This window comes from Polyodon spathula, chromosome 8 (genome assembly GCF_017654505.1).
Source record: "Polyodon spathula isolate WHYD16114869_AA chromosome 8, ASM1765450v1, whole genome shotgun sequence".
In the NCBI taxonomy this organism is placed as follows: Eukaryota; Metazoa; Chordata; class Actinopteri; order Acipenseriformes; family Polyodontidae; genus Polyodon; species Polyodon spathula.
In genome coordinates this window covers 6,438,705-6,461,836 of record NC_054541.1, presented here as the reverse complement: position 1 = coordinate 6,461,836, position 23,132 = coordinate 6,438,705, and positions in this window count along the sequence as shown.

Sequence of the window (23,132 nt, the reverse complement as noted above, 5' to 3'; positions counted from 1 at the left end):
TGTACATTTTTTGGCTGGTGAGTGATGCTGAATTATGAATAGCAGTCATAGGCTGATCTCTGTATGGTTTCCAAGACATGGACGGTGGTTTTGCATAAAAATGTGTGTGTAAGTAATTCAGAAGCAGAATACTGCTGTTCTGTATTTTAATAAAAATGAAAGTATAGTAATTCAGAAGCAGAATACTGCTGTTCTGTGTTTTAATAAAAATGAGAGTATAGTAATTCAGAAGCAGAATACTGCTGTTCTGTGTTTTAATAAAAATGAGAGTATTTTAATTCAGAATCAGAGTACTTCTGCTCTGTGTTTATTTGTAGTTTTATAACAGGCATTTCTCATCATTTAAAGTCAATACAAAAATAAAACAAGAAATCTGTTAATTAACAATCAAATAAGAGATCTGTTAATTATCAACTCTGAGTGTTAACTCTTATTATATATATATATATATATATATATATATATATATATATATATATATATATATATATATACGATTGACCTTGAGTAAGCATGCAAGCAGTGGAACAAGATATCTAATATATGAGACTATTGTACGTTCGTCATAGCATGATATATATAACTATTATAAACATGCAAGCAGAATACAATATATACTTAATACAAATAACAATTTACATTACATGTCTATAATTATATTGTTATTACACTACAATGACACAATAATTAAACAAGGCTGTGAAGTTATAAAGCAACAAGATGATTGATTACAAAATGGCAGTTGCTAGTGTCTTGTAGTGTACATTGTATTTATTTTACACTATAATTACTATCTTACCACAGCTGTACTTTTTCTCCAGATATAAAGCAGTGCCACTGAAATGCAAGTCAATGCATGCTCTTTCTTACTTTTGAAATAAATAGACCAACAGAATCTGTTTAATTGCCTACTTGTTTTCTGAAAGCTCTGCGCTGTAAGAGTTGTCATCCATCAAATCCAAAGTGAACAGTAAAGTCTGCAAGAGACCATGCAGGATCAGTCATCTGTCTGCATAACAATAGGCATCAATACCCTTCATACAACCATACATCGAATATAATCTGACGTCAGGGGGGCGATTTGAATACTTCACAATGTAACTGTATACTGGATGACTGTCCTTTGTAACTAATATATTGTTAATGTGAGCCTGTCCCACCCATTGGCTTTTCCAAAGAACATGGTAACAGACTCTTCCCCTTATACACATCACAGCCAGCAAGAGAATCAGGTCACCTGTCCTGCACTAGGCATCAAAAAATAAGTGTTTAATGTACTGCAGACCTGATAGCTGATAAATGAGCATACACAAGTAGTACAATAGAGCTGTAACCCCACGCGTCTAACAAGCTTCAGAGCATTTTACATCTAAAGCTTTCTATAAATGCCCCATCAACAAACACACAATGCGATGTTTTTTTCAGTGTGAATACACTAGCCTTGAACAAGCTGTGAGCCAGCTCGTCAACCTTGATATGCAACTGTCCCTACAAGATTAATGACTTGTTGATTTTGAGAGGCCCAGTATTTACAGGCTAGGCAGTACAGGCCAATGAATCCCTGTGTGAGTGCACTGGACCTCTCTTGTCTCACCCCTGTCAATTAGCTACACCTGATTGCATGTAAACTAGAGTCAACGGCCTTGGTATTTGCAAGGTTTGCACACCGTGCAGAGGGGTATGTGCGTCGCAGATTGCCATTGCTGAAATTGTGCCAAGTTGCCATATTCGAAACGTCCTTTTGCGCATCATTATCCATTCTGCGCTTTGCAAAAATAAAATGTATGCATCGTGCAATATGGGGAAGTGGCCAAAAATATGCGTGATCCTGGTATATTCGAAGGTATGCACCAAGCGTGCAGAATAAGGATTGTAAAAGGACTGCGTTAACTTTGCGCACACTACCATTCCAGCACTGACTACAGACAGGCAACAATGGGAAATGTGGGTAGCATGCAGCGTGTCCGTCGACATGTGGATGTGAATGATGCAAAGCACACCCAGGAACAGCAACCCCGACATAGGCGAAGATATGCTGAAAGGGTGTGCAGGCCTCGGCACACATATGAAGAGCTCAGCAATGAGCAAGTCGTCTCCAGGTATCATCTCGACTTAGACATGCTGACTCATCTATGTCACATGCTGCATGATGACCTGGACAGAACAAACCTGCACAGTCATGCCTTGTCTGACCAATTGGTAGTGTCTGTCTGTATGTGTATCTTGGCTACCGGGACCTTCCAGAAGGTAGCAGATGATATAGTGGGGATCACCCAAACAGCCTTGTCCCGTCACCTTGACAGGTTCAAAACCACGTTGTTGCAAGGTGCTGAGGAACATATTAACTTCCTCAGTACCAGAGCAAACGGAGGAGATAATGCAGGGTTTTTATGAGGTCGCGCACCTGCCGTGCTTGGTAGGTGCAATTGACTGCACCCTATTCTATCAGGATTCCAGTTGTATTTGGAATAGTGGGAAATCTGAATAGCTATTACATGCCATGTAAGCAGGGCATTTTGAATGAATCCGTCTGTATGCTGGATACTAATATTCTGAAAACATGACATACTCACTTAGTATTAGGATACTAACTGAGTACTAGCCCTTCTAGACAGCTTATTTAGAAAACCATTTTTTTTCTAGACACACGAGTTGTCATTTTATAATCTATAATATATAAGATGATGGCTTGTGTGCCCAACAAAGCCTTTGCAAAAACTGTGCACAAATCTATTAGTACTTGTATGATCCCAAACTGGTTGCCGACTATGCAATATCTTCCTATTTTTTATTTTTCAGTTTTTTAGTAGACCAACATTCAATACCAGGATATATGTATATATAAAATTAGTTTATTATCCTTTATTTAACTGGGTAGTCACGTTGAGATTAAAACCTCTTTTACGAGTGAGACCTAGCCAAGCAGGTAGCAGCAAGTCAATCGGACATCAAGAACAAATACACAATAAAATACAATTAAGACACAGGCAAATCACATTTAAAACAATATATCACATTTAAAACAAAATACACAAAAGTAGTCAACTATTTAAAATAATTACAACTCTCAGTCACGAAGTCATGTGGTTTACTCTTAAATTGCAATAAAGATATCTGGGTCTGCAGCTTTAGTTTGGGCTGGAACTCACTCCAGGACCATGGGGCATATTGAGCAAAGGATCCTTTACCAGCCTCAGTACGCACATTTGGGATTTTAAAATGCAAAAAATGAATGAGATCTGAGGGTATGGTTACTATGGAAAGCTATAAGTTATTCATTAGATAAGTATATTCATATAATTTACATTGAATACCCTTATATACCAGAATATACCAGTGCTTCAACCTGCATAAAGCCAAAGAAGTCCAGCCTACCAAATAATATAATATACATCTTGTATTTGTATTGTACCTCAATACTGCATGATATAGCGAGTCCAGTTTACCTAAAGTTGTTGGTGAATATACTCCATCATCATAGTCAATTTGCAGCAAAAACATACAAGCAATAAGCCTCTTTTTTTTGTTTCCATAACATATATAACATGTTCATATCATAGTGACGTTTATAACGTATTCCCATGCCCAACAGACGAGTGTGGAAACGTGCACTCACCTCTGTCCAGCACACTGCCTTCCTTCTGTTCCTTAAATATGGTCCTATTAGCATATGGTAATGCATCGGTAATTAGAAACATGTGATGCAAATGTATTCTGGGTGGACATTCAATATGCACATAGCGCAATCAAATTTGAATTGGGCGAAAGCCCTAATTCATCTGAATATACCAATATCTGTGCGATAATTGCGATGCGCTAGTTCCAATAACTGCGCACCGCTGGCTCAAATATGTCAGGGTAACAGTGCACACTGGAGTTGGGTACAACAGTACAAACGTTCAATAGCACAGCACCTCCCCCCCACCCACATCCGGATGGGTGGATCAGTTATGTGTTTTATCACTGTATTGATATGATGGACAGTGGTAGAGTGTTTACATATATAGTTGTTCTTCTTTATGTGTTCTTCACTGCTCCACAGGCATATCGGCATCCAATGTGTACAAAGTATGGAAATGAAGATTGAGAGAATGATGAAGTGGGGAGGGGAGTCCTGCATGTTATCTTTGCTATGTGTTGCCACACATCTGTAAATTAATTGTAACAATACATCATACACCCATCTTATGGCCCATTGCTTTATTTGGCTATTCCATAGGTTGCTGTGCATTACGGGTGAGGGGTGGGCAGCTGCAGTTCGGAGAGTCAAAAACCGGCTCTTGCTGTGAAAGGCATGTAGACTTTTTCCTAAAGTCAGACCTGTGATACAATCAACCAATCAAAGACCTATATTTTCTCTGCAGCAGTCCAATCATAAGTTAGCTGAGGCGGGACAAACAATTCTGTTAACTATAATTTCTGACCATTTTTATGCAGCTGTCCAGTCTGCTGAATGTCGATGTTGCTGATTGTACAGAGACTGTTCATTTATTGAGAAATCATAGCAGGCTGAAATTAACATTTTAGGAGTGTATTTAGAATTAATTATGATTCTTACAAAAATGGCATAACGAAAAAAATCCATTCCGGCGACACTCAAAACCTTACAAACTTGGCTTAATCATGATGTTCAAATGGGTGAGTAGAATGAATAAACACATTTCTGTGTATTGTGTATATAAAAATGCTTGATTGCTGTTTACTTTGCAGGTGAATGAACTCGTTACGTTTACAAATCAGAGAGTGTGCTACCACAGTAGACTTTGTCACGACACGACTTATATAAAAAATAAAAAAATGATTCAGAAAAAAGTCAGTATCCAAAGCCTTTTTTAAAAATTTTACTTCAAAAACATACAGCTATGTTGGATCAGCTGGCCTTTAAAGAAACCTATATAGTATTTCCTCGTGGTACAATACTGTCCATATTCAATAAAACAGTGATGTTATCAGTAAATTAATTTGAAAACTCGGCGCCTAGCTATGGAGCCAGTTGTGTATTTGAATGGTCCGTATGCATGTGTGCATGATATATTGTGTGGTCTCATCTGCTGTCATATCGGTACATACTGTGGCGACACCAATGATAGAAGCTTGTTGGGGTAATGCCATTGCTAATGGTGACTGTCCATCATTCTGCATTCTCGCTTGGCTGTGGTGTGCAGTTGCTGTATTGGCAGTGAATGCCCAGACGGTTTTACGAGGCACAAACAGATTTGCGAATTGCTCAGAAAACTGCTATAGTCCAATGTTGTGCAATTGCTTTGTGCCATTTTGGGATATCTCTCATTTTGTGCCAAAGCACCATTTTTTTGCGAGGGGATTGCATGAAGAGCGAAGATCAGGCCTAATGTTCAGATAAGTTCTTACAAGCTAATAACCACAGGAGGCCTGTAGCTATCCAAGGCTAACCCCCAAGGTCCAGGTCAAGAAGACTTTTCTTCTATAAGCAATGAGCAGCCAATCCTGGTTATGTCCTATGCCTGTTGCAAGCCTTTGATTCTATTCCTGTCTGATACATTAGCATTTGCAAAACTGATTACTGATTATAACACAGCCCACTCTAAACGAGTAGATAAAGGAAATCCAAATGTAATTTCATGCATGGGAAGATATATGCTTCAGTCAAACACTCTGAAATCAGTCACTGTCAACGAGTATCAATTTACCCAACCATGCTGAAGACAAAGAGTGGCATAAGTTTCTGATGGTTAGCTTACCGTATTCTGTCAGACTGAAAACAGAGGATCTGGAGCTGGCTATCAAAATCTTCAGCAGAAATAAGTGAAAGTGGCATTTCCTGGATCAGATGTATGACTTCAAGGCAGTTTTCAAACATGCATCTATCAGTATCCCTCCTTTCTTTGTGTTGCAGCATCCCTGCGTCTGACAAGTTTAATATTCTGGAAGCTTTTCCTCAACCTGGTAGGCAATTGTCAGCTTAGACCCCTCTATTTATATCAAGTTTATATACAGTATATGTGAGATCTTGGCTAAATATCATTAATAATATTCTGTATATTTAAAGGTCAGGCTGGTTTTGAAGTAATAATGCATCGCAATAGATTCCCAGTTGTAGAGGTTTCAAAGGCGTTTCAAAGTTGTTGTCAAGTTGCCACATATGTCTGCTGTGTTCTATTGCAGTGGGAAACCACCTTGCATTCAGCAGTGGTCTACACAGTTTTTGTAATTAAATCAGATCCACGTGTTAGAGGGTTGACAGAGGTTAACGCAAAAATCCTGAGTTGTTTATTTTTAGTCATTAATTAATTAAATTAACCATTTTGTTTCCTTTTTATCATGCCTAATTAACCATTTATTTATGTTTATTGGTCATTTTTTTTTTCATTTTACAATATATTCTCATAAACAACGATGATCTGTTCAAGAGGCAAAGACCAGAGCAGCACAAAGCAAACAAATACAACATAGTTAAAATAAATAAATAAATATAAATAAATAACACATTAACAAGTACATACACATGCATCAGACAACAATGAATTCAGATTCCGATTAAAAACATCCTCCGAAACAAAACTCTGGTTTTAATTTGAAATTTATTCCAGTCATGAGCAGCCATAAACTGAAATGAATTACACCAAAAAACACAGGACCCTGGATTGAAGTTGTTTATTTTTTATTTTACAAATTAGACATTGCTTTTGCTGGGGGGAGCTCTAAGTTCAAAGCTTAGTGAAGCTGTCTCTTTTACAAGCTGGCCATTGAAATATAACATAAAAATAAATACACCCAGGAACGACCACAGTCATAGTATATAGATTCATATTCGTAAAAAGAACTTCATATTATCAGTAAATATTTGTATCCAGTTTCTACCATACAGGGATCCAAAATCTTGCGTAGATGTTTAATTTGACACAATGAAAATAATGTACTGCACAGCTACTGTATGGCCAAAAACTTTGCATCACCCTATAAATCCCCCAACAAGTCGAATGAAACCTGCTGAATAATGAAATGTTAACATATTGAATTACAGTTATATAAAATTTCTAAATCTAACATAAAATACTGTACTAATATTATGGCTTCTGGTAGACTTTTGTAATATCATATTGTAGTTTCTTTCATCACATGATGTTAATTTCATGTAGTTTTGTTTTTTTTATCTCTTAATCTTACTATTTTAGATGATGTAAACTTTTGAACATAGGTGTACATGCAGTACACTTTTTAAACAGTCACTATGATCTTGTGATGAATGCTTGCTGTCAGACATTATCCACTGTAAAACCAGACCAAATCAGGCAGAATACATTGTATCCAGAGTGATTATATAGTGAGAGCTCGCTCTTTCAAAGAAATATTTAATGCCTAATAAATTATACAGAGCATCGTGTATTCTTCAATGTACTGTGGTTTTCCTTATGTTTTTATATACGTCTCTGTGCTTTACCACCTGACTGAATACTTTACTATCATGCTCCACAGCAGTATTCCAGAAGAAGGATCATTCATGCTGATGAGAAGTTCTCAACATGTGTTGTGTTCATGATGGGAATTATCTTTAGCAAAGCTAATAAATGGAGAGTATTTTCTGACATTGAAAAGAAAATGTAAGATAATAGTTCCCCCCTTGGCAATGCTACTCCAGTCTTGTCCTCTGCCAGTGTTGCTAAAATAAACAGGCAGCTAAACATTCGATTTGTATTTAGTGTGAGTCAGTAAGGCCCTGAGAAACGACTTCTGAGCCTAAAGTCCCGGAAAACAAGAGCCCTCAGTTTGAACTTCGCCACCCTTGTACAAACCTAAATATAAACCTAAATTTGAATGCAACCAGACAATGAGATCTGGTAAAAAGAAAAATGTTTCACTCTGCAGCATAAGAAAAAGTGTGTATATAGTATATTATATATATATATATATTATTGATATAATATATTAATATAGTATATATATATATATATATATATATATATATATATATATATATAGAGAGAGAGGAGAGAGAGAGAGAGAGAGAGAGAGAGAGAGAGAGAGAGAGAGAGAGAGAGAGAGAGAGAGAGAGTATCAGTGCTTGGAAATTATGGTGTGTGATTGGTTAAAACTTCATCATAGGAGCAAAAATAGATTGAACTATTGCCCAAACAGCCCTACACCGCAGGGCAATAGTTCATAATAAGAAAGATGCTCCAAACACTAAAATGGTGAAATATGACGGACAGGATCTAAATGCACTACTAAGAGAGTATTGTAGAGTTGGGTCTTGCAGTCTTTTTGTTTGCTGCATTGAACTTGTGGGGGGACCAGGGCTATTACTTCTCTTGTAAATAGTGTATTTCTGTGTGTTGCTGTACAGGTGTGTTGTCCTGTCTTTCCTGTCGTATCAGGTATATTTAAAGAAACATATAAAGTCATATTTATTATCCAACCTTGCCTCACTTAGTTTCTTGACTGATTCATATATTAAATATGTATTGCAGACTCAGCTTATAGCGAAATGCCCCTCAGGAAGACATGGTGCGTGGACTATATGTGATAATTGTGAACATTTGATGTTATGCTCAAGAATAAGTGAATAAAGCTGACAAGGATAAGCTCCCACCATGGCTAAGATGAATTACATTTTCATTATCATGCTCAATAAATAGTATGGTACATAGTGATTGAAACTGTCCTCAAGAATGATGTTCAGTGCCATTTAAAAGCTTAATGAATTGAAACTTTCTTTTATCTCACCCTCTCTCTATTAAAATTGTCCCTCAGAGCGGCACATGTACTTATCTGAAGTAGACATGTTCATCTCACATGTGTTTATGTTTGCACAATTATAATACAATAGTACTACAAGGACTGCCTGGCATACGTTTGAAGAAAGGCTGCCTCCTGCTGGTTGTAACATGACAAACAAGTAAATGTGTGCAGTACTTTATGCTTCAATAATGGTTCATACAGCACTGCCCTTAAAATGAACTGTCACCAGGGAAGAGATTATTTGACACTTCACAGCCAAGGCACCAGATATCATAGATTTGATCATCACACAGTTGGCTGATGCCGTCTCCGCAATGCATCTGTGCAACAGGCTCTTCAAGCCCCTAAATATGTTCCTATAGACTCAATAGTAACTAACTGTCTGTAATCCTCCATTGTCAAATCTGTTGAGTGAGCACTAGTGGTTGATGAATGTTGTGGAATAGCATATAGGCATTAAAAAAACTCATTCTGCCTCTTTTGTGTACCGGTGAGTAATTGTGAGACATAAAATAGAAACACTGTATTTCCAACCAAGGAAATTACCCTCTTTGTAAAAAATAGTTATAGTATGCTCATATTATGTTTTTGGATTTAATAAAGAAATCCTTCTGATCGTATGACATCATATCGTATCACATTATAGTCTTCAAGTTCAAGGCACCCTCAATGTACTGAAAAATGTATAAGTATTGTCATCAAAACATTATAGACCCTTGTCCTTTAATATGGTGAATATAAAAAGTTTAACCTTTTTGATTTGATTTAGTTTTTTTTATTATTATTATTATTCCAGGATTCCAAGGGTATCTTAGCAAGACAGGAACAGGATTGATAGGAACAGTTTCAGGTGAAGATTGAACAGGAGACAAGGGCTAATCAGAGTGACCCCTTACAAGTAGAAACCCAGAGTGCCACTTTCATTCAATTAAAAAAAGTACTGGAGAATTGCCTGAAGCCATTGTACTCATGCTAATTAATTGAATTCTAAATTGCAAAATTGAAACAAGAGCCACACACCACTTCTTTGTGTCACTGTGTGCTTAGAAATCTTCATGCATTTAAACTCCTGCAGAGTTCTGTAACGTAGTAGTTTTTCGAGATTTACGATTATACTGTATTTACAGTATAGTCATAAATCTCGAAAAACTACTCACTTCTAAATCTTTTGTAGTCATTTTTGTGTTACTTTAGTATAAATACATGTTAATTTGGATTCATATGTTGTTTTTTTCTGACTTTATGTGAACGAAAAGACACACATTTGCCCGTTTTCCCATTGGAAATAGTGATATTTCGAAATATCACTGTCCTGGTCACAAAAGCAAAGTTTGTGGGGAATAATAGCCATTTTCTGTACTTTTGAGGCATAAGCAATTAGGAAATAACACTTACTACCCAGGAACAAAAATTGTGTTACATAGTGTTATCATTGCACTGTAGTTGCAGATGTGTGTTTGTATTTATAATGTAATTGCTATGTAAGCACAATCTGGCAAGATACAGCTCATGTAAAGTGTTACCAACATGGCATATAAAATAAATAGCACATTTCACAACAGCACCATACCACCCAGTGGCCCTGAATTGGCACAATCGAATGGAGTCTGTCCTCTATTCTCAGCTGGCAGACAATGCATTGAGTATAGAAACTGCAAACCTGATCCACACAGCCTTCTTCAATATTGTTAAACATTTGATCCACGTAGAAAACTAATCCATGTACCAATATTAAAGTTGAATTACTTTGTAAATAAGACTAATCGCATTCTTGATGAGTGAAAACTGTAATTAAAATTTGACAGTGTAATTATGTAGATCTGCAAGCAGTTTCCAAGTTTATAATTGAGTCAACTGTTGTCTATCCTTTGAAAGCTGCAGGAGGTTTGAAAACATTACTCTATTAAATGGCTCTCTCTCTCTCTTAACATGGGGCCATAGTTATGCATTTTAATAAAGCTGCTATACTGTTGAGAACCATTAATCTATTGAAAAAAAAAAACGTTCTCAATAGTTTGCACCAGGCTAAGTGTAAAATAGTTTTCCTCTGTCAGAGCCATGGTCTTTCTCTAGCATCTCAGAGTGTGTAGCTTGAGCTAATACATTTCCATATTACCAAATATGGAAGAGAATAATTTAACATTACAGGGAATAAAAACATGTACAGGATTATGAATCATCTCACATCGCTCTTCAATAACAAGCAATGCTAATTTGATGGGCAGTGGCTTGTAAATCTTAATTAAACATTAATTCTTTCTAAAGAGACAGTGAGCATGGAAACAGAACCGAAAGCAGTTTTGTACCACAACAACTGAATTCAATCCTGCTGGAGTGGACCCCAATGAGATCCACTCCATCTGTAGTCTCAAAATCGACAGAACTGAATAAAAGCAAAGGACCCCAAGGTATTGTCTTTTGAATCCACTTAATAATGGGTTCATTGCTGAGTAGTGGAGTTCCCTCATTAAAGGTTGCTGTTATCTGTAAATTAAAGTCAAAAGCAACAATATATCTCAAAAATAACAGATCCCTGAACTAAAGTGTGAAAGCATTTTATTTTGTGAATGCCGTACCTGTTATAAATACATTAATACATCTATTCATGCCTTCTTCTTCTTCTTCTTCTTCTTCTTCTTCTTCTTCTTCTTCTTCTTCTTCTTCTTCTTCTTCTTCTTCTTTTCAGCCTATGGAAATACATATGTACAAAAGATTCCCAAATAAAAACAAATTGCAAGAAGATGTATAATTACTTCATAAAACATCACAATGCTTTTGTATCCAGCATGTCGTTGAAGTTGTATTGCGTAACTACATGGTTTCTTTGTTATTAATATTCATAACCCTTATACTAAAGGGACATCTGTTTTTTGTGTTATACTGTCGTGTATGGACACATCCATGCAATTCCATTATATATAATGCTTTAACCTTTCATAGGATTAGAATTGCAAGTTAGCCAAGAAGCAACAAATGTCTTTGGACAATAAAGAGCTTGTTTGTTGTACGTGTAACAGACTGGTAAATTAGCCAGGATTTCAGCATTTCAATAAATACAATGTGATTAAATACATTGTAGGAATATATAATGAATCCACACAGCTACATAATCATTTTCATGTTACGTTCTCAAAAGGATAGTTTATGAAAAATGCAGTTCCCCCCTCATCAGTTTTGATCAAAATCCAATTTATGAATCTGGGGGGTGTTGAAAAAAAAAACATTCTATCAAATTTCCACAGAAAGTTTATTTATTTATTTATTTTTTTAATTTTTAATTTTTTTAAAAAAAATTTAATGTATTTATTTTCAATAACATTTATATTTTTGGACTCCAAAATGAAGAAAGAAAACAATTCAGAAAAAATTAACATGTTCCAGTTTTTATTGCAACCTCTGTGATTCTTGGAGCAGGAATTAGAGCTCCTCCCCTGTTGTGTCCTGCCAAAACATCTGTCAATCTCACTGTTTAAACAAATCATGCCCTTATTCTCTGTCTTGCGGTTTCATTTCCTCCATCCTCCCTTCCTCTTCCACTATGATGCTCCACTTCTGCAATGGTCTTCCTCTGGGGAAAGTGCTCACTTTCCCACCTTAGAGGCCAAGTTGTGCTGGCCTTGTACGCTAGGAAGGTTTCCTTGTGAGCCAGAGAGGACCCCAGGTCAAACTAGCCTGTCTTTTGTTTTCCCCTTCTCTCCACTCTACGTTCCCCTTGAGGGAAGTAACATTTGATTCCCAACCTTGGTGACTGATCGGTTCAGTCTCATCTCTGCAAGGGTGGCTCTCCTCGAGTCAAAGGTTAACGCTGTCCTCCTTCCTGTCACAAAGTACTTCTATCCTATTTTAAATTCCCTGAAGTACTTCCTCCACACAGACCTTGCTCCTGTCTAGTGAATGATTGTTATCATGATCCACGACAAACTATGTCAAACATTCTGCTATTCAAAATAAAATGGATTTTAAACTTGCGTTTATTGTGTTAAATTTTTCAGAAGATCACAAAATAGTGAGTTTCTGACAAGCTGAGCTGTTATTGAATGGGGCAGAGACACTGGTATCTAAAGTCACATTATTACTGATTAATAATTAATTACAGTCTGCATTGGCTTTTTCAAAATATGTTAACAGTTATCAGATGTTAAACTATATTCAAGTAGATATTTTTTAGATCAGTACCAGAATTTGTAAAAGTGTTACTGAACAAATTTTAAATGTTTGTCTTGTATTGACATTTTATCTGTTTCATTTTGACATTTCCAGGGTCTAAGGTCCCCAGTCAGTTTAATTGAATTTCCTATTTGTGTGATTGTTTGATGGAGGTTTAAAGACTTGAATTCTGTTTTTAATTACAGCATATATCTATTGGAGATCACTTGTGTTCTCTGTTGAGGGCATACTGTGAACATTGACATTCATATACAGACAAGAACTTTTCAATTAGACCTTCAAAGACATTGTGCCTTGTTTCCAGTACCAGCAGTTAATGGTACACTCCAGTTCAGAGATTCTATTCCAGTGGTTTGGTTTGGATCCAAACCTCTGAGATAAAACAGTTTTATTGTGGGTGTGAAGGATCATGATTTTGCTGAAACTGCAACATAAAAAACAAAAAAAACAAAAAAAACAAAAAAACTACAGTATAAATAATTAACCATTAATTCACACTGTAGTTATCTGTATTGATCAAATGACCTTTTATTAGTGTTCTCCCAAAACACCAGATGACAGTTTGAGCATTTACATGGAAATGGCTGCTCTCTTCTGAGTGTCTGTGCCTGTCTGAACTGTATATGCTGGTATGTAATTATCTATTTAAAATTGTGTGAGGGAGTTTTATAAATACCCTATCGTAATGTTTTCTCACTGGAGCTACTATAGGGTATATTTCTTAAAATGAACAGCTATATTCACAAATTATAAACTTTTTTCAGGCATATGTAGGCCTGGCAATTGAGCTAATTTTCATGTCATTGTTCATAACTGTATTTTTTATCATACAATATACTGTCTTAAAGTTTGCTTTATAACTACAGCTATGGCCAAAAGTTTTGCATCCCCTAGAATTTTAGGATTGAGACATAATTAAAAAAAAAAAAAAAAACTATATGAACATAATTTAGATCTTTTATTTAGCATCATGTAATCAAAGAAACTACAAATGATATTGCAAAAGGAAGCCATAATAATAGTACAGTATTTTCATATTAGGTTTCAAAATGTCACATTTTTTAATTTTTGTCAGTTTTGCTTTGAGTATATGGAAGTAAATCAATATTTTAACATAACATTATTTAGCAAGTTTCATTCTACTTTATGAAGCAAAGGGTATTAATTCTATAGGGTGATGCAAACGTTTGACCAGCGCTGTAGGCTTCTGTATTGTTAATTTACTCATTTTGTTTACTTGTGTACATTACTCCAGCAGGCAGTGATGTTATCTAAAATTCGAAAATTTCATTCAAGACTAAAGGTTAAAGATAAATTGTGCTGGTGTCAAAGCCAGACAATGTTCCTTTGATCCATGAATTTGCCGGGGTTGTAAAATGAACACAAGCTTCTGCCTGAGAAGTTTCTATCCTGAATGTTTTGATTGATTATTAAGCTAGTTCAGTCCTTCAGATGGTTCCAAAGAGCATTGCTGCTTACATCTCTTAGTGTTAACTTACAGATTTTGTAATAAGGAATCATTCATTTTATGGCATTGCAGTTTTTACTTTGAACTTTTGGAAGTGCATGAAAAGTGCAAACCGAACAATAAAGAACAGATTGGAAATCAATATGTCTCGCTCCCTCAAGAGTCATGTTATGGAGTTGTACTGGACACAACCTTGAGCAGAGCAGAGAAGCACTGCAGTGAAATAATGACAGGTTTGGTCATACTCTTCCGACAACAAGGCCTTTACCTACACACATCCAATTTCTAATTAGGTGCCTTTAAGTCAAGGACTTCTGGGACTAACTGCAATATGAACAATGCGTTTTTCATAGCACCCAGGGAAAGAGAAGGCTGAGACATGCACAGTTTATTAGAAAAAGCCATGTTCATTAATGAATTGTTATTTCATTGGATTACGCAAAAACAAGATTGCTGTCTTACAATTTTCTGTTCTTTGAACAGGATTCAATGATGTTAGGGTAATCTAACAAGTCAGATTGCATGAATAAACTGGTCACTAGATTATGAGGATGTCAAGTTGTATTAAATATCAATGAGAAATTTGGAAGACATAATAAGTATGATATACTGAACATACCTATCTGCAGCATGTTTGGTTGGATAGATGTGCTATGGCCATAGGATATTGGATGTCTCTTGTAATAAATATAAACACATTAGATAACCTGTTTGTCCAGATGTGCAGTATAAAAGGCAATGTTTTTTGCTAACATGTTTTTTTTTTATTATTTTTAATTTTTATTTTAGTTAAATCAGACATCAAAAGTGTAGGTTAATATTTGTGCATCTGGTTTACAAACCATGATTTTGGCAATGTAAAAATTTCATCCCTTTTGTAAAAGTGTTTTTCTTTAGTGCAGCAAAAAAATAATAATAATTTGCAACCCTGAGGCCCTTAGGTACCATGTTGTACTAATGGAGTGCAGGATGGCTCTTGGCATATCCAACTGGGAGTGAATATCCTGCACAATTCTCCGCAAATAGCTATTTGGACAAGATACACATGAATAAGAACAGCTCTGTAAAAAGTAATGGTTTAGTCATTTTTGTACTGTACTACCACAATGCAATTTTTCACAAAAAAGGTAAAAGCAATCAAAATGTCAACAGATGTAATACTACAGGCTTTTACATTTGTAACATACTGTTTCAAAGAGACATTATAATAGGAACACATGTACAGGGGGCTAGCAATGCAGTTTAAGGATATGCTGTAAATAGTAAACAGTGTATCAATAAATGTGTTATAGAGAATGGAAAACAGTGATTAACAACAATACACTGACTACTAATATTAATAATGACAGGTTGTATTAGGCTATAAAGGTTATAAGAACATGATATGAAATTATATTAAAAGACCTTAAATAATGTGTAAAGTCTTTACTGTTAGAAATTTATAAATGTATCCTTACATAAAATTATTAAGAATACTGCCCATTGCTGAATGAAAGGTCAGGGTCAATTTTGGAATCCGGCTTCACAGTGATCGTGATTTTTTGTATTATTTTGATCAGTTTGTCCTCTCTGATGGAGGCAGTTACCATTGAGCCTCCAGGATAAAGACTACAGGAGACCGACGTTAGACCTCCAACATCACCACCTACTTCAATCAGCTAGGTGGAATTATAAAATATGATCTTTGATCTTGTTTAACATCTGGTTGCAGATTGGACTGCAGACTACAGATTTAACTGGATAATATGCATGCTCAGTTTCAGATAACATCATATTATACTGACTTATTCCAAGGTTTTTTCATCTAAATTCAAGAACGTCTTCAGTTCTAGTTGCCTGCACATATACAGTACATGTGGTGCCCTGCATTTCATGGTGCTGGCCCTAATATAAGATATATTTACTCCAAATTTCCACGATCACAATTTTTAGTCTTTAAATTGTATCTATGCCTGTGCAAGGATAATACCAGAAAAAAAATCTAAAACTACTGTTAGACATAACTTATAGATAGAGGATGATAATAAAAAGCCATTTGTGGGTCACTGGAATACTATTATATATAAATGCTTAATCAATGTTTGTTCATCTCAGAAGATGACTGATGGCATCCAACCTTACAATATTTTAATTTTAATTAACCCCACCCCCCACACACACACACACACACCCACACACACACCCACACCCACACACACACCACACACACACACACACACACACACACACACACACACACACACACACACACACACACACACACACACACACCCCTGGAGCTGTCAGGGACCTCTCATCCCACAGGATGATAAATGAACAAATTAATTGGACTTTTGAACTTTTGCTCAGCAGTTGCTCCAAATACAGTAATTAGATACAGTTGGCACTTTTTCAAAAGTTAGAGGCTTACATAAAACATGTCTGCCTTTCTTACTCCCTGTGTATGGCACAGTGTGACTCTTTTTAGGTGACATTTAATAATCTAGATGAATTGCACAGTGGATATTCTGTTGGAGTTTGTTATGAATATGTGCCCTTTTAAAATATACTAGTACCAGTATGACTAAATTTGTCCTCAGTGCTGCTATCAGGACATGTCATTGTAAATTGTTATAAACTCATTCAACTCTCTGAATCTGAGCTGCAGGCACAGCCTACTCTTGAGACAATTTGTCCTCCAAGGTATCCAAGGTGAATTGTACCTAATATAAATAAAGTAATATCGGTAACATTTCCTGACTGCATTCAATCCGGATTGACTTGATCTATTTGCACCCCGCTGGAATAAGCCGCAGCTCGATTTGACATCCTCGGAGACTGTAGAATTACCCTGGATTGCTTCACCCATCTATCTGTAGTTATATATCCTTTTATTACTGCTAAAAACAAAGTTTTTGCAACCCTGGTGGTTTCCTGATACTTCAAAATGCTCGAAAAAATACATAGAGCTCATTTTGGTGTGTCAGATCAAACCCTAGCCTTCATTATGGAATCAGCAAGAAGGCCGACCTTAGATCAAAACACTGAACTAATTTTATATGCTATTCTATTAACCCTGGTGGTGTTTCCACGAGGGCTTGATTTGCTGACCCTTTAAAACTTCACTAAATGTAATAAAAAATACAGTAAAATGTAAACGGCTGTTCAGATCATGAAATAAACCCCAATGTGCACCTGACATATTTATCATTCATATGGGAAATAAATGAGTGCATTGCCAATGCTGGCAGTGATCTGCTTCTATATTAACATTACTGATGGTTCACATCTCATCAAATGACTGCTTTAATTGTATTAACAACACAATGCCACGTCCATTCAGAATTTCAGTATGTTAATAATGTCTTGATTGAATGTAACATGTACAAATATGTGGTGTTGCAGAGATATAATCCCTAAAGAACTCAATTACAGCTCTATGTACAAGGGTTTGCTATCATTATTATTTACTGTGAAATATCCTTGGCAAACCAATTGCCATCCTGGGTTTAAAAAAACATCTGTTTTAAATGGCAAGGCCATTGCATTACCTTTACAAAGAGATTGATTTAAATTGACAAAATAATTCTACTATCATTTTTATACTGCATGTACGTATGCATATCTCTGACACTTACATATATTGGAGGTTGACTTTACATTACTCTTAGGCATGCTTATTTGTTATAAGATGCTACTGTATTCTACTTGCTTGGTATTTAAGTCAATGTGACGTTCTTTTTTTCCAGCAGTGTGTTGTTCATATTCATTATGGAATATGTATGGAACTAAACCATGTTTGAAACGCAGCCTCGTCTGATATAGACACTAGATACTAAAACTTCAATGCTTTAGTCACAGTCGAGAAAGAACACCTTGTTTTACTTAAGTGACTTAGAGCAAAAGTAGGTCAAATAAACACCAAGGCCAGGAAACACAACATTTTTAGAACCAGTTTGCTAATCACCTGGTTTACAAGTGTGTCTTTTTAATCCAATTTGACACAGTATACACTATATACACAGTTTTCTACCCAGCTAATAATGTCAATTTATGATCCCTCACCACAGCAACTCCACACAGGATAGTTAAGAGAAAAAAGGTAATATTAAATACAATTGTAGCATGTATAAAGTATAGAACAGCATGTCATAAAGTATTTCAGTTTAAATATTCTATTGTAATAAATAGTATATGCATTCCTTTTAATTCCATGCAACTGTATTCAGCCTGTGCATGATTATAAAATAAAACTTAAAACATGTAAAATGTGGTGGATAGAAAAATGTTAAAAATATATAAGGCTAGAAAATGTACTTCTTTGCAGTACCAGTAGTGTATTTATTTTATTATAAAACTAGACAATGCTGTATAATATGTTACAATTAAGGCATGTTCTAATTACATGGTATCAGCGGTCAATAGAACAAGATGTGGACCATTACAGTGGTATTGATCTTCTTCTTCTCTATTAATCTGATTGTACTCCCTCTGCTGTGGTTTAAGAAATGTGTGCATTGTTTTAGGCTGTGCCCTCATTCTAACAGCACCACAGTACTGTTCAGTTCTCAAGGAGCTAGCCATGGTGCTGAAATCTCCTAGTGGAAAAACTGCATCACTTTCTATGAAAAAGATCAAAGCACTTAGTGTACTTTCAAGATTTTGAGGAACAAATAGAGTCTCTAATCTGCCTTTTATCTTCCTCCATGATCCCTACAGCCGTAGCCATCATTACAAAACAGTGCCTTACAGGAACAAAAAAACAGCACATTGTCCAAAGAGAAAGGAAGTCTTCTCCTTGTACATTGACAATTACATCCAGTAATATGGGATATAAAACACAGCATAGACAACACAGAATATGTTCAGTTGGTTTCCAATAACAATGATAGGGTTGGCAAAAGCATTTAAATGTGTAAAACATGCATCCTCTAATACAACAATTGCATTGAGCAACATGTCATGTTCTAACTGAATGGTGCTCAAATTCTACATTACAAAGGATTTGCTATGGTGCAGAACTACTGATATATTTTATACAACATGTGCAATATTGTTTTCAATTAGGATAATGAGTAGAAATGTAAAATAGAAATTGTAACTATGTGATGATTAATATCAGTATGTTTTAGGGGCATTTAAATTACATTTGGTATTTAATCTCTGAAAGTATTCATTTTAACCCAAAACAGGCCAATCCCTCGTGTCTAAATTGGGGCATTGTAAACTGAAGAGCAGCCTTGGTGACAAATCTGTATGTTAAGCCATTATTTCCATCCATCTTCATCTACCAGGATTCCTAGATTTCCTGTTGGAAATCAGGAACATCAGAAAGGAATCATTGAGGATTAAAGGTTAAGGCATGTTTTGGTGTCAAGAGATGACAGATGTGGTGGAGGGCTGACAAAGGCAAGCATCAAGCATGTGCACCTCTGCTCCTAATTGCAGGAAAGAGAAAAAGTCCTTAAAATACTTCAGAGCACATTCCAAACTATATTAGCACACAATACAACAGGAGGAGTGTTAATCTATGAATCATTAAGGCTGATTTATACTGAACCAAGCTGCTATTATTTACTGAAGACTTCCTTGTAAATGTTTTTAATTCACTTAAACTGAAGATGGGGAATGCATGGTAAATTAAAACAATGCAGTCAGTTGTATACTATCAAGGGAACAATACTGGAAGATCGTCTGTCTGCATTATTCTGTCACTCATCCAACAGTTCTGTAATTAAGAACCATAAATAAAGGCTACTTTAAGATTCTATGAATGGCTGTTATAATTAGGTTATCATAGCATTCTGGATATTAATTTCAAAGTGACTCTCTTAATACACTTTAACCAGATATTGTTTAAAGGGTGATATCAAAACTGTGATTTAAAATACACACTTAATATGGGATTTGTTTAGAGCTGCTTTCAATGTGATGTGTTATAGTCTTCTTTGGGGATCAAACATTTAAATATCCTTCATTGAAACCCTCAGTTGGAATATATACATAAAATACACCAATTATTTACATAACATGGCAGTACATAGGCATTTCTTTCATGGTAATTTATTTGTTGCCATGTCCCGGAAGTATGTTAAATTATCCAATAAAATGTAATTCTATATTCTTTTACAGTTTAACCTTCTGCACAAAAACATCATAGGCATTCCAGCTTGTTCAGTAGCACTTTAGATTAGAGGGCATGAACAGCCATGAAATAACATTATAATCACAGGGGAATTACCAATGGTTACCACATCGTATCTGCAATGTAATTACACACTACTTCCATCTGTACCATGCAAGCGTAGGGACTGTTGATGGTTAACCAGTTATTACCATGTTATTGCATGATTGTGTATCCCTGGCATTTAAATTAGACTTTTCTTTGTTTCAACTGTAGAGACATGAAGGAACTAGCCGAAATGTTTGTCTACTAGTTTCTAAGTTTTACATTATAATCTATGATGAGGAAACAGAACTAAGCTATTTAGAATTATTTTTGTTGTTTCTAATACGTTGTATATTGTTGAGTATGGACTATTTAGGTCTTGCACTGTTAAGATGTACATGTGCTAACACTGGCAGGCACAACATGAACACAATAATAAGTGAATAAACCCTTAAATTGCCTCTACACTTCCACAGCAGAAGCCTGTATGAAGTCATCACTTTAATAACCTGCATCAGCCCAGGCGTCTGAGCTCCTTTATTAGTTAATGCAAGCTCTGGCAGGCATTCATTTTTAAACAAAGCACAGTCTGTTAAAATGTATATGTAGCGACACTTCTCTCCTGCACAGTGGCTATCATATTGCAAAAGACCCTCAAAGTCTCTGTAACCACACCTTTTTAGTTCAATTGAATGGACCTTTTGTCACAAACAATGAGGGAATATAGCCAATGCTGGAGAGATTTAGACCCAGATAGAGACAATGATTTATGCTGAAAGGCTGAACAACTCTCCTTGAATCCTTAATCTTGTTCCAAGCCCGCCTCCATGGATCCCTGAAGGGCAATTGATTTGCTGGAGAACAATAACAGTTAAATTCTGTATTTAATCACAAAGGATTTTTGACAAAAACCCCAAAGTACTCATGTATTCAGTTTCATGACTCAATTCATAAAAGTTTGATCTTTAAATAAAATAAAAAAGCTTAAAGAAAATTAAATAATAAACTATCACTCTATATTTGGGAGGAAGTATTTTGTTACTTTCCTTTACTTCATTACAGGACAACAACCTTATCATGTCATATACAAACCTTGCTTTTAAATGCATGTCTAATCATTATGCTTAATGTTAAACCTCTACTGGTTTAAGTCTGGGTTGGTCTTCTCCCAGTAGACACAAGCAACTACAGTGACTCCTATTAATTCTGTGATTAAGTATTAGTGACTAGTATGGCCATTTCTAATACTGTTGATTAGTTATATTACACTACACTTATCTTTGTTAAATGATAGCAATCCTGCTAGTTCTATCACAGTTGCTTCACATACTCTGTATTTCGTTAGTTGATGTCCCTTGTGCGTTGGAAGTCATAGGTATTATAGCTTGTCATATTCTTCTCAGTATTAAGCATTAGATTCTGAGGACCAAATAAAGTGCAATACTTTTTTTTTAGTTCCTGCTGTGCTCTTCAGATCTAAAAACGAAGGCAACCACCAGGGGTCCTTTGAGGGGTATAAATAAGAAGAGGAAAGGGAAAATAATCTGACATTTTAACAGGTCCTCTCTCCCACTCTGAATCTGGCTACCGGAGTGCTCGGTTCCTGTTTTGTGACTCATTTCACGTGTTGTCACAACTAAGAGCACGTCTCTTCATTTTATGAAAAGACACGTTTAAAGTGATACTGTATCAGACATTGTGAGCTCTATTTTTAGGCTTAGTAAAAGGCCAACTAAAAAAAAATGTACAGTATAGAACTAACAAGAAAAAACACTCTACTTCAAGTACACTGTAGCTACACTGTGCTTATTTTGTTTTTCTTAAGAACTTTGTTAAATACATGTTGTTAATATATGCAGTTTCATCCTCACAATTATAAAATAAATACCGTATTACTAAATCTACTGTGCATCTACATGTAGTTAATGTACCTGTATGTGCACACTAGCAATCTGTTAATGAGTCTCATTCCTATAAACCTAGGGTAGACACTTTGTCAAAGATCTAGTTTAAAACCTTACAAAATGTAATAATGCAGCTGGCTAATAACAATCTATTTAATAATAATATAATTACAACTTGTTATCAGTGACTCAACCAACCCGAGGTGAACCTCCTAGGTCACCCAGAAACAGTCATAAACTATTTGAAGCTTCAATGTCACTCAATCAATCAAATCTTATAATAGAATGTCTCTATTTGACATTCGTCCATAGCTTAGCCTTATGTGTGCTCTAAACACCATTGTTTCAATATTAAAATAAGACTCAGCCCTGTCATTTTACTTACTTTCAAAGACAAGAGTACACTAAAGAGATTTGCACGCAGTTTTAAAGCTTTTGGTTTAGACAAAATCCCCTTCTCTTTGTATGGTTTAGAGAATGGAAGCATTTAGATCTGTCACATTTTAGATTGAGTAGATCGCATTATTTGTGAGTATTGCATTTTTTAATATGGTTACGAATATACTGCAACCAGGAATCAGTTAAGAAATACATAATAATTATATTTAAAAAGACAGAGGCAATTGTTTTTATATATAAAACTATTGACTTATAGAGACTTGGGGTAAACTATGCATCACAACTGCTGCAGAGTCACTTACAATAGAACCTCGGTTTTACATCTCAT